General features: G+C 36.0%; 1 protein-coding gene across 4 annotated transcripts in view; it reads left to right on the top strand.

Annotated features, from left to right (window-relative positions):
• LOC106868231 (D(2) dopamine receptor) overlaps positions 1–14,482 on the top strand; it is a 1,504,014-nt gene that overhangs the window by 1,154,993 nt on the left and 334,539 nt on the right. The gene's annotated exons all lie outside the window — the stretch shown is intronic.

Consider the following 14,482-nt stretch of genomic DNA (forward strand, 5'->3'; position numbering starts at 1 on the left):
TATGTGCGTATGTATGTATATGTATATATATATATTTTTCAATATGTGACAGCGTGTGTATCGTTGGCGATTTTCTTTCTCCGTTTCCCCTTCTTTGGACTTTTCTATATTTCTGATGAAGAGTTCCGCTCGAAACGTGGAATCCTCTTTCTTTTCTTTCCTTTCCTGAGCGTCCAATAACACTGTACTTATTCCACGTCCTCGCGTTGTTGTTTTTTTTTCGTGTATTCTCTTGCTTGTTTATGTTTGGATTGACAATATATATATATATATATATATATATATATATATATATATATATATATACATATATGATTGGGTGGGGTGTAGGTAGTATTATACATATTCGTCAGTTACATGTAGATTGTCATCTATAATAAAAAAAGCAACATTTTGTCTGTCCGTCTGGGACTCTGTATCTCAGTCTACATTTGCTCTATATCAAGTAGTAGTGCTCTACATCCAGTTTTAGTGCGGCAGGCAAAAATACCGAAAGGAAAAGCTTAGCGTGCGGATCACAAATTCTAACTCTTATATCTGTATAAATCTTGTATATATGTATAATTCGATATACATTAATAAAGATGAGTTTAAGGCATTAAATTTACGCGTAACTTTTTCTTTAACGAAGGCCCTGAATTTAGGGCGTTTATATTACTTATGAGGTATTCTATAGTTTTCTTTTGGAGTGTACTAGGGTCACAAGAGGGTGGTGCATCCCTAGCAATACGTGTTTTACAGTGAAAACAAAATTTCCGTTCAAATGGCAATTACAGGACGATTTTCTGTTCGAGTCTAACCGTTTTAAGTCGTGGTGGAAACGCGACCTATGTCGCGAATAGGTATGCGAATATTGCATAAATTTTATAATCGAAAAATTCCCTATATTTTGTACATACGAGTATACAAGCCTGCACGCACAACAAAATTGGCTCGAGGGTGGAGTTTTCCCCACCCCTACTCTACATAGACATATAACTTCTTAGAATCAGGATGATCCCAGGATTGAAAATCTCCCCTTCATTTGGTTCTTGAACATCTAGCACTGGGATGTGATATAAAAGCATTTAGGTTGCTACATCTAGCGGCCATTTTCGTTGGCTTTTGTCAGATGACATCAGAGGTCAAGGGGAAGATAAATGACATTTATTTCGTTAATTTTACGTCAAGATAAGAACTTGGGTATTGCATTACAGAATTAAATTCTAATCCCTCCTTAAACTCTGATCCAATACCACCGGGGTATATAGTCATAGAGGTATTATAGTCATGCTATTCACCCCACTTCAGTTTGGGGCCGCAGGCCCAATTAGCCCATACCAAGTTTGCACGGAGTACAGCTTTTAAGCTACCAGATTATATATAAGCGATGCTACGTAAATTTGAGGTTGAGCCAATTTATTCACTCGTTAGAACAATGAATAATATACGCGAATATGTTCTGTAACGTCAATTATCTCCTGATGTAAAAGTTAATGTTCATATGGATAATTATATACTTACATACACACTAGCACATACGTACAACCATATACATAAACAAAGGTATACACATGTGCAATCGCACACACATGCACATACGCACACATACACACAAAACACATTTATGAGCACCCACTTACCACGCACGCACACACGCACAGACATAAAGACACACACACACTCACATATATATATATATATCTATTTGTAAGTATGGATTTATGTATGCATGTATGTATGTATCTTTTAGACCTTGGGTGCTACTATATCTCTCTATACCTATACACTGAAAAATTTCTTACATTATCACTATATAAAGATAGATTCATTCTACTGCTGGTATTAGAATTGATATATTATCCACAATTCGGCCGTTATACGCTCCATACTTCTTCGGTTATACGTCGTCTTCCAAGTTGTACTCCACTCTTCGAGCCGAAATTGTGTTGTATCTACATGAATTGATGGTTCTCATTTTTTTGAAAATATAATGAAAATTCCTATTATCAGTAATTATATTACATGTGACGCTGCTACTTTGTTGCGTTTCAACTAAAGTATAATTTGACCCGTATTGACCTGAAAATTGACCACACGCCCACTAGCTAAGTCACTATGTACCATACATATCAACACTTCATATTCACAACCCTTTTGTCCTATACAGTACATGTGTTTATTATTTTTCTTGCGTCTTGGCGTTCATTTGGCCTGTTATCTTTTTACCATGGTGTATAAGTCATCGAAAGTGCATCAAGCCCACTGAAAAGGACACTCGTCCAGTGCATGGCTGAAGGCCAGCAAATTTAAGGAGAGACGATAAGAGGGGACAGTACTTGATTTATAGATTAAAGGCAAAGTTGGCATCGGCGGGATTTGAACTCAGCACGTAAAGTCAGGAAGAAATGCTACGAAGTAGTTTTGGTTTTTCCAAATCTCCTCCGTCATGGGATATATCAGAACTATGAATATATTTATATATTATTTTAACGTTAAATGTATTAGTCAAGCAAGTGAGTATGTAATTCCAGATGTCAGAGCAATACTCTGTTTCTCAAATGAACCATGTAGAACGTCAAAATCTGTTGTTATATTATTCTAGTGATGGTAGGATTGAGCTTTTACGCGTAGAAGCCTGGTGTTTGAAGTAATTGTAAAGACTCTATCTCAATCCTGACCATGTCTAGGAATCTATGGTGTGATGGTACTTTCTTGATACGAAAATTGTTTCAGTTAGTTTTTTTTTCCTCTTAAAAGAGACGAGATTGGCATAGCCGTACTGCAGGAGACCCCCACCAACATCTCAATATACGTATCCACTCGATACAAACCATACCACCACTTGCAAACTTATGCACTTTTTACGTTATTACAAACATGATTTCGCACAGTATTCTTCCTCTTTGCTTACACAGCTGAGTGATGAAAGATGTTATGTTTTTTTAATAAATAATAGTCCTGAAAGGCACCTCACGAAGATCTGGTCTTCCTCAAAATTCGTTTCTCTCTCCTATCCTCTCTGTTGTATTCATTAATAACCTACTTTGATAACATTTAACAGCTGAATATTAATGTCGCCCTAAACTGAGCGGTTCACATTCAAAACAAATTACCCTAGTATTTGCCGTGAAAGACTCATAACCGCAATATCCATGGTTCTATTCCTGAAACAAATAACGTATGTTTTTCTTAGACGGAGATACTTCATTTGTTCTAGTCTAATCTACTGAAACAGAATACCAGCAGACTGTTGGTGTATGTCTCCGCATCCAGATATCATATTTTCGATGTTCAGATGATTCAACGGTCAAACGTCAGAGAGAGTCACAAGCAAAGATATCATACTCACTTGAGAGTAAGATCTAAGCACTATCTTTCTCTCACTTTCACCGTCACCCACACATATATACTATATATGTATGCAGATATATGCGTGTGTGCGTGTGTGAGAGACAGAGAGAGGGAGAGAGAGAGAGTGTGTGTGTGTGTGTGTGTGTGTGTGTGTGTGTGTGTGTGTGTGTGTGTGTGTGTGTACAATTCATCATTGTACACACATATAAACAAATATGCATAAACACACACTTGCATATCCATGTATGTATTTATGTATGTTTGAAGATAATCAAACCAAATTTTCATCATTTCGACCTACTCACCCAGTGAGTATTTCTGCCAAATTTGGTGCAAATCTGTTGAGCCATTTTCCAGTACTTTTGCAAACACACAGACAAACCGACCAAGACGAGTAATTACAGCACCATGCTTTCGCTTACGCGCACAGAGTAATAACAATGATAATAATAATAATAATAATAATAATAATAATAATAATAATAATAATAATAATAATAATAATAATGATGATGATGATGATAAAATGATGGCAAGAAAAGCCATGACAAATACCGGGCTAAACTAAACGCAAAAGAAATAGACAAAGCAAAATCGCAGCAATGGCTCAGGACTCAAATCAAAGACTGTAGGATTTTTAATTGCAGCACAAGACCAAAGCCTCCCCACCAGAAATTACCAAAAACATATAATGAAAAGAAACATATGAAGTAACTTCAGAATATATGGAGCTGGACAAGAAACAATAAACCATATTGTCTCTGGCTGCCATGTCCAGGCTAAGAAGGAATATATTCACAGACACGACAGAGTTGGAACCTACATACACTGGAGGCTATGCAACACTATGGAATAACAACATAAACAAAGTTGGTATGCGCACGCGCCAGAATAGGTAACAGAAAATGAGAGAGCAACAATAGTATGGGATATGCCAATACATACAAATAGAGAAATTAAGGCCAATATGTCAGAGATCACTTTGAAAATAAATGCTTTCTAATTGATGTATCAATACCAACAGATGACAACGTTTCTCTAAAAGAAATGGAGAAACTTTCAAAATACAAAGACCTGGAAATAGAGACAACTCGAATGTGGAATCTAAAAACAGAAACAATTCCTATCATAGTGGGCGCATTAGGTATGATATAAAAAATATTCATAACAAAAAGACCAGGACTAAAAATATATATATAACATAGATGATGATAATAATGATAATAATAATAATGATGATGATAATAATAATAATAATAATAATAATAATAATAATAATAATAATAATAATAATAATAATAATAATAATAATAATGAACCATTGATCATGTTGTCTCCATGTGTAGTCTTCTTGCGCCTACAAAGTATCTCAGCAGGGATGATAATGTAGTACAATATATTTACTGAGTAATTTCCAAAAACTTGACCTGCCCCATGATAAAAACTAGTAGCAACACAAACCACTTCCAGTGCTTGAAAATAATCACAACTCACTCCTCTGGAATTTCACCGCTCAGACTGACATAAATGTATCTGTCAAGACCTACGAAAAACTGAGCAAGTATAAGAATCTTGAAATAGAAATTAGCAAAATGTGGAACCTGAAGACTAAAACAAAAATCGTGCCTCCTCATTGATATGACTGTCCCAATCGATATAAACGTATCTGTCAAGACCTACCAAAAAGTGAGCAAGCATAAAGATCTTGAAATAGAAATTAGCAAAATGTGGAATCTGAAGAGAAAAACAATACCTGTTATCATAGGTGCCCTAAGACTCATTTCTAAGGCACTTATGACAACAGATATGATTTTAACAAAAGGGACTTATTGCTACCTAGCTCAGATACCAGGAAAACCCAAAATGGCATAAATTCAAAAGATAGTGCTTATGGGAACTGCCCATATCCTACGTAAAATACTGACTATGTAATCTCAAATTTTAAAACAAACTCATAATTTTCTTATGGTTTCTTAAACATTCTCTTGAACCATACTATGTACACAACCACATATATGGCACCCAAGGCATAACATCAACATGAACATGTTGTCTCTTGAGGTCTCTGGGTGAAACTTGGAGTCAACTTGTAGAAATGCAAAGCAAACGTCAAACATAAATTAATTTATAATAATAATAATAATAATAATAATAATAATAATAATAATAATGATGATCATGATCATGATGATCATGATTGTAATAATAATAATAATAATAATAATAATAATAATAATAATAATAATAATAATAATAATAATAACAACAACAACAACATAATTATCATAAAGAAGTATTATAGACGTTTCAGAAATATCCTGAATACTGAGTTGAATCTTTAAAATAATATTGCAGCTGTAAACTCCCTGGTGGCATCAGTTGTCCAGTATAGCCTTAACGTCATTAGTTGGAATTCGAGTGATCTCCAGCGTATGGAAATAAAGACCAGGAAAGTGCTGACTCTTAACAGGATGCACCACCCAAAATCCGACGTCCACAGGTTCTATTTCCCGCGAAACGACCACGATAGCACCTCGGGTGTACATCCAATGTAACACCGACTGGATGATACAGCTGGCAAGGCAGCGTGAACAAATTAAGAAACTGCACTCAATCTCAAAGGTGGCATATAAATACAGACGAGAGCTTAACCTGCCTGGTTATGATAATGATAAGTGTAAAACTAAAGCGAAAGAGGAAAATCAAAACTGAGGAAAGAAAAACCATTGCATGAACCATACCCGAAACGAACTGGGGCAACTGATGTAGAGAAAAGACGAACCCATGAGTTACTGGAGAATGTTAGGTTGAAAATCGAAACAGAATGATTCATCCTAGCAGCACAAGACCAGAGTGTCCTCACCCGGAAGGGCATCCAGCCATAGAAATCATGCCAAAGCAGGTGATGCTGTCCGATACAGTCCTTGGATGCATTGGAACCCCTCAGACTGAGCAACCCATGCCAACACGGACGTTGAATGATGATCATGATGTTGATGATGAATGATCATTTCAAAGACGAAAACGATGAGACCGATGACGAAGATGGTAATGATGGTGATGACTGTGATGATGTTGAAGAATTGAAATGGTACAACTTTGTTACACTCTATGTACTAGAGTGTAAAGTTGGATGTATGTTACACGTGTCTGGAATGTGTCAGCCATTTCCCCATTTCTCTCCGCATTTTCTAAATTATTCTTTTGCTATTCTTCGGAAACTCAATGACAATGCCTTACCAAATCATAGATTAAACTTCAGATCCAAAGTGTCCTGCTTCTGCAAGTTATACCCTATGTTTATTGCCATACACGCTCTGTATAGAATGCTCATATCTTAAGCACTGTCTTCTACTTGCCCGGTCTATATTGCCTTCCCAAGGTACACTTAGCCCAGCAATCATGACTCACTCTCTCTCTGTCTCTGTTTCTCTATTTCTTTCTCTGTCTTTCTCTGTTTCTTTCTCTCACCCTTTGTTCCTGACATTCTTTCTTTCTTTCTCTCTCTCTCTCTCTCTCTCTCTCTCTCTCTCTCTCTCTCTCTCTCTCTCTCTCTCTCTCTCTCTCTCTCTCCCTCTCTGTCTCTCTCTCTCCATCTCTCATACTAGATCATACAATCATGTCAAAGACTTTGCTTCAATATTGGAATATCACCTAAAAACGCGAATGTTTCGTACAGCAATTAGTAATTCGTCATTAAAGATCCAGGGTAACTGCTTTCCTTTACCAACTCACATTGATTCTCACGCCTCCTCCGTAGAAACCAGCCAGGTATATATTGCTACTGACTCCCATTGCATCGATGCTACGCCTCTCTCTCTCTCTCTCTCTCTCTCTCTCTCTCTCTCTCTCTCTCTCTCTCTCTCTCTCTCTCTCTCTCTCTCTCTCTCTCTCTCTCTCTCTCTCTCTTTCTCTCTCTCGCTCTCTTTCTCTCTGTTTTTGAAAGAGAGCGTAAGAAATCTTCATTGATATAGAACAGTTATTGTTTCAAAATAAGCATAACGGAGTAAATAAAAAATTACGAGCATTCACTAATATTACACTTAATACTAAAGGCAAAAAGAAGCCTGCCATTTTGGAGAAGGGAGCTGGTCGACCGTACTGCTTGGCTGGTACTTATTTCATCGACTCCAAAAGGATACAGGTGAAGTTGATATTGTCGGAATAAACATGCTAATATGATTCTATTTATAGGTTTATGTATACTTCCAGAAAACTTTAAATAAATTCACTCGTTGCTTAACAAACAATACGCATGTCTTCTTATGGCAACTTACTTGCTAGCAATTAACAGATCCAACTTGATGGTGACCATCTTATTCTCCATTCTTCATTCGTGTGTTGTTTTATCTCGGAAGGGTCTGCACAATGGATGTTTTATCTCGGAAGAGTCTGTGCAATGGATGTACAAACAATCTGGAGTTCAGTGGAATGTCCTGAGAGGAGCGAGCAGTTTCTTGTTCAGAATCTAAGATGAAGGGTGATAAGCAGGTAATGATTCATTGGCCCTTATCTAACTAGAGATGGCATCAATGTTCCTCAATAGTACCTGTTCAGTCGAACAAGGGACCATGAGGCCCAGCATCCCTATACCACTCTCATGTATATTCATGCGTAAAACCTTCCAGCAAATCCATACCTGCTCCCATTATCAAACTCTCCGTCAGTGGCAGGCTTTACAAAGGGAAGTTGTTCATTGCAGGAGTTCACATTTCAAGACAGATCGGGAGACAATGGAAACTCAAGAGGAGCAGTACGTTTTCTCAAACGTAGGAAGCTCTACAAATAGAGTCCAGTGAAGAATAACCCAGCACCGATCACTGCACCTTGATCATTCTCTCAGAATTTAATCACCAAACATTTGAGTTTCTGGATTCACCTAAGAGACAATTTTGTAATATTTATTGTGTGGCAGAGTATACTCACAAAAAGAAACCTGCAAAGTCTGTAACTGGAGCCAACTACTGCTCCAAGATACCACATCTCAGTTAACGTGATCACAAAGGGCACTCAGTTACTGCAAGTCTTCAGGCATGGAGGAAGGAAGGAAGGAAGGATGGGTTCTTCGTAAGGGAGAATCTATATACACTTTATCTTGTTTCCCTTGTTGAACATATAACGTAAGTGAAACAGTAGCAGCAAGCTAGAAACAAATGGAATGCAATTAGATGAAAATACGAATGCAATGTTCACAACTACGAACCACTGCACTGAAAGCACTACTGACGTCTCATTGTAGACTAAACAAAACACTACTTACAACTTTGTGAACGCTACATAATTAAAGAAAATATGTCATGCAAAGAGGAGTAGAAGGCAGGTCATCTCCGATAGAAATATTTTTACAACTGGCTTCCCCTGTAACATTAGACGCGATAGAAGTAAATAAATACATTTTCCTTTGGTCTTTTTTCTTTTTGCTTAAAATATTTTCTGTGTCTTTCTTAATGAAAAGCAGGCCAGATATTAAACCATTTTAAAACGACCAATACAAGAAAGATATTTATCTTCTCATAAGAATAAAACAGAAAGTAATAAATAAATAAATACATAAATAAACCTTTTGAAAAAATCTACTTTGACGTTATTGATGGTGGCTTTTACCTGATGTCGCTAAAGATATCTACTGGTGCGAAGGAATCATAATTTATAGTTTAGTTGACAACACAAGTATCATATTGAACGATAAACATATATTCAACATACATGGTAAGTTATATAAATATCAGCTGTGAACACACCAACACACATGCACACAAAGCACACACATAATCACACACTAAACTCACACACTCACACGGACACGGACGCATAGATTTGCGTTCACACACGTGCACACAGCCATATATTTTTAAGAGTTTGTGCTTTATGTAAGAGTATACATTATATATATATATATATATATATATATATACACGTATATATATATGTAATATGTGTATGTTTATGTGTGTTTATATATATATATACTTACATACATACATATATATTCGTATTCACTAGATAAATATAAGTGTGGATGTACGTATATACTTACGCACACACGTGAATGTGTATACATGCATGTACACATACAGATAGGTGTGCCTTTATAGCTTTCTTGCATACATGCATATGTGTGTGTGTGTGTGTGTGAATAGCCTTTGTGTAATCAATAACTCCATGTAATCTTATGCATCATTAAAATATTACGTTTTCAAATGAAAATACTTGACACGTACACTCTTTGAGACATAGTATAAATTGACTGTGGCACAGGATGGTAAAAAGAAATCAATACTTACCGTTCTGCAGAAGTAAATCTGAGGATTCTCTTCGATGGTGCTTAATGTCCAAAAAAAACACAACTACTGATTGAGAAGCAGGGAACAATATTTCCTTCCTATCAATACAAAAGTAAATATTGTAATCTAACACTAATGAATGTTTAAAGCTTTTAGCATCAATTTTTAAAATTCTTACAACTGAAAGAATGATATATACAGACAAAGAAACAAAGAGAGAGAGAGAGAGAGAGAGAGAGAGAGAAAGAGGGAGAAAAGAGAGAGAGAAACATATACTTTAATATAAGTAGCTAGATATACATATAGATAGATAGATAGATAGATAGATAGATAGATAGATAGATAGATAGATAGATAGATAGATAGATAGATAGATCAATGTATATTTTTCGCTTCTTTGCTGCAGAGCGTATATTTTCTCAGATTTTTCAGCCTCTCCCAGTAGTTCCTCTTTCGTAGTCGATTCTTATAGAGGTGTTGTATTGCCTAGAACTTAGCTGTTAAACTTACGGATTATGGTGGCCGTAACTGGGAGCAGCAATCCTGGCAACGCAGCACGAGAAGTCTCCATAGGTGCAGCATGTTTTCTTTTTATATTTTCTGAATGGTCTCAGAATTCATCCAGACTGTTGCCTCCACATTATTGGCATCTTAATCATCTGCACATGGAATGACACATCACCACTCGTGCGAAATGTTAGATTACGCGCTGACACTACCTATTATACTGCAATACTCTCTGTTTCTGTCTATTCTGATGGAAATCTGTTCGTGTGTCAACACTGCAGTGCTTGAATCCTCGTCAGCTTTGGGAAATAAATTGTTGACTTCAACCCATTTGTATAATGAGTTCACATCTTTTTGTAGATTTGAGGTATCTTGCGATACTTTTGTATCTTGATCATAGCTGGTAAGAGTAGATGACTGAATGAATGAAGATAAATATGAGAGAGCAGCCACCACTATTAGTGATCTCAGTGCAATTCCTAGGAGATCTTAGAGGAATATTGATGTCTCCTAGGAGAGACTACTATTGGCTGCATCTGCCTTACTCGTCACTTTTAGAAAGTCGTGTAGCTCTTCTCCTAGTTAACAACGGATACCATGGTAAAGCAGTTTATCTCATATCATCCAGTAATAGATGTTTTCGAAAGCCTGAGTAAAGGTGCTTGATATATTCACATTTGAATGGTCGTGCGGTTGTTTTCGTAACCAATCATAATGCTGTTGCAGCTGTGTGAGGCAGTTCTTTCCTGGCGGAAGACGTGCTGCGTATTAGGAAGCAGGTCATTTCCTTCTAACAACGTGATCAGCTTCTTTCTGATAATGCGTTCCCTAGTTGTATTGATATGTGAGATAAGAGAGATAGGCCTATAAATGTTAACACCTACTCTACTCCTTCCTTTGTAGACAGGATTATAATACCTTCTTTTAAAATTTTGGGAAGTTTACTATCTACGATGAAACTCAAGAAAAAATATCTGCAGTGATTTGGCTATAGTTTTCTTGCATGTCTTTAAAAGAATTTAAAAATCCCCGCCGCCGAGTACGAGTTCAATTGCCGATAAATCTTTTATGTCGATGTAATAAATAGTTGACTTTTCCCTGTGTGCATTTTCAATGTTTAAGAACTCATCAAGCTTGCTTAATTGCAAGAGAGACTTTGCGACCGATTTTACTTGAGGATCTCTTTTCGAATCGATTTCTGGATAGCCATGTAGAAATTCAGGCTCGAAAGCGTTTGGATAGATCTTGTATTTTATACATCTTTGAGGAGTTTGGGTCCATAAATTGCTGATTCTGTTATGTTGTAGTCTGAGTGTATTGTTGGCAACACATTCATATTTTGGCTAAATTCCACTTTATTGGTCAAGCAGTGGACCAGATTCTGGTCCCTGGGTAGGTATAGAACAGTTTTCCATAAATATACTCTTTGTAAGATCAAGCAGGGATTTTGCTCTTTTTGCTTGTCATTCCTGACATTATGGCCAACTAATGTTGGAGTAGTTCCAGTCACATCAGAAGAACACTGATGTTTTGATTTAGTTTCATTCATACTTCTTTTATAATTTTAAAGCTTTCCTAAATTTTGCAACGTGATTTAAGGTGTCACACGGACGCAGTGTACATTTTATTACATTGAATTGCTTTATATACATTATATGTGCTTCATAAACTGAGTCTGAATGCGACAAAATGGTTAAGAGTGTAGCATCTTCTCCTATGTACAGCTTTTTTTCTGCCTGTGCAAAACAGAACACACTTGGGTATGTGTATCTACGCATTGTTTATATCTTCAGACAGATGTATTTTGGTAAGTGATATAGGCATGCTTTGATTACGTGTAGAAATAATTCACACAAATTAACTGTATTATTGGTGAGATGTTTGGGATTGGGTCTGTGGTAACGAAGGTCTTTTAGGCCTATAATACACGATAATCTTTTGTGCGAGCATGAATTTTGTTTAGTTATTTTTGTGGCCATGACAGCTGGTATACTATCTTTTGTGCCACAGCTAAAATATTCACCGATTCGTTCACTGCGGTTCACACTGCATCTGCATATCATTTTCAATGAGTGTACGTGGTGCATTTTGCTTCTTCTTTACTGCTAGAATTTTATTGTGGCCTTTCTGTGTACTGTTATAATTATGTGTGGAATAGTTACCTATTTGAGACCTATTCCATCCGAATTTGTAATGAATATATCGGTAATTTGTCCTTATTTCTCCATACCAAGAGTCATCCTTTATGTAAAATATACAAGTGGTCCACATTTTGTTTACTGCTTTCCAGTTAAGTTTCTGTGTATTTTAATCCATTAAAAAAAAAAATTACTTTTACTTACCGCTTTTGTTGTCTTCCCCCGTTTGATGTCTTCCTTTTTCTTCACCGTTATTTGAGGGGTGCTATTTTAGACGCCTGGGGTATTGATATTTTGGTGAAGTTTTAGCTTCTTTTCCGGACCTCTCACATTTGTATGTTTGTTCATTAATGGCTATTGAGCTGGTTATGTTGATTCCATTTCGTATATTTGAATTGCATTAATTTATTCCTTGATAATTATTTTCTATTACTTGCTTCTGTAGTGGTTATAGTTTTTGCTAGTTGTTGCTGTTATAGTTGTTACTGCTTATCAGTCTATCTGATAAAAAAAACATTCGATTCGCAACTAGCCGGACCCATTTTGTATGATATGGGCGGCAATGTATTATGTAAGATACTATTTCTTCTTAAAGGGTGCAGTTTGTAATTTTATGGGGAATTAGCTGATATAATTGAGAAATTGTAGTTGGTCTCATATTTTTCGATAGTATTGGACATGCCCTCTTTAGCATAAGATAAACCAACCGAATATACGAACAGCTTAACAGTTTTCGGAATGATTAGAGGTCACTTCATTTAGCTTCCCCTCGATAAATCCCTAACGCAAAATATGGATATGTTACATTTATCAAACCCTAAATTAAGAAATACCATGTGAGATCGAAAAAACAAAAAGTTAGCAGCACTGACAACGTCCAGTTCTTCATCCTGTTTCTTGTTCAAATGAATGTAATTTATTTTAAATTAAATTTATTTTAAAATTCAACTCATTTAAAAATAACCTGGCAACGATATACAGTTCGGAGGACCGCTTTCCAACCATATAGTTTCGGGTTCAGCTCCATTGTGCTGCACTCTAGGGAAGTGTTTTCTACTATAGCTCTGGCCCCAGATCATCAAATGCCTTCTGAGAGAATTTAGTTGACAGAAACGGTATAGAAGTCAGTTTTGTATGTGTGTGTGTGTGTGTGTGTGTCTGTGTCTGTGTGTGTGTTGGTGTGTGTGTGTGCGTACTTGTGTGTATCTGCACACACTCGTGTGTGCATGTGCTTTGTGTTTGTTGTATCCTCTCGCCGCCGCTTAATAACCGGTGTTTGTTTGTTTATGTCACTTGTATCTTAATGGTTCGAAAAAAAGTACCATTGCAATACGTACTGGGGTCGACTTGGTAGATCAAATCCTTCGAGACGGTGCTCCTGCATAGCCGCAGTCAATGACTAAAGAGAGTAAAAGAAAAGTGTCCCGTGTTGATACCTATTTTACTGTGGATATTTATTACACACAATATATAAGGTATATTTATCACTGTCAGTGTACCATTAACCTTACAAAATAAAATTTAAGTTGGTAAATGTTACAATCGAATCAACTTATACATATTCGACAACTTACGATACCATATGCAACAAGAGAAAATTCGTTCTAAATATGGATGTGATTAATAATTTAAGAGAACTGACGTTATCTTTATCGTTCAACAAGCGACGAAGTATAGATTGCGGCTTTCAGTTATGAAACTGCTGCAGGAATAACGCGGAGCAGAATATTAATACATGAACTTCAATGTCAGCAAAATTAACTGTAGTGGAAATCTAATACAAAAATCCAATCATATGAATACAATGGGTATTTCATAACATTTACATAATATTATACGCAGGCGTAAAGAGACTTGCAATCTTGTAATTAACTAATATTGTTGTATGTAATTAATTGAAACATAATTCAATTGTAAATCCGACATATGCAAGCAGAGGAAACTTATGATATCATTCAAAAATCCACAGTTGCTAATTTGATATTAAGACATTAATATTTATAAAACAACCAGATAAAACAGGTATTGATATATGAGTAAAATAAAAATTTCATTATAAATAGAACACGTATCCAATAATAATAAACAAAGCCTTAGCATGGCAAACTGATCAGATGCAAATATTCAACATACATACAAGCATACACACACACACACACACACACACACACACATATATATATAGATATATAGAGAGAGAGAGATATATATATATATATA

The sequence above is a fragment of the Octopus bimaculoides genome, chromosome 5 (genome assembly GCF_001194135.2).
Source record: "Octopus bimaculoides isolate UCB-OBI-ISO-001 chromosome 5, ASM119413v2, whole genome shotgun sequence".
NCBI classification, from domain to species: domain Eukaryota; kingdom Metazoa; phylum Mollusca; class Cephalopoda; order Octopoda; family Octopodidae; genus Octopus; species Octopus bimaculoides.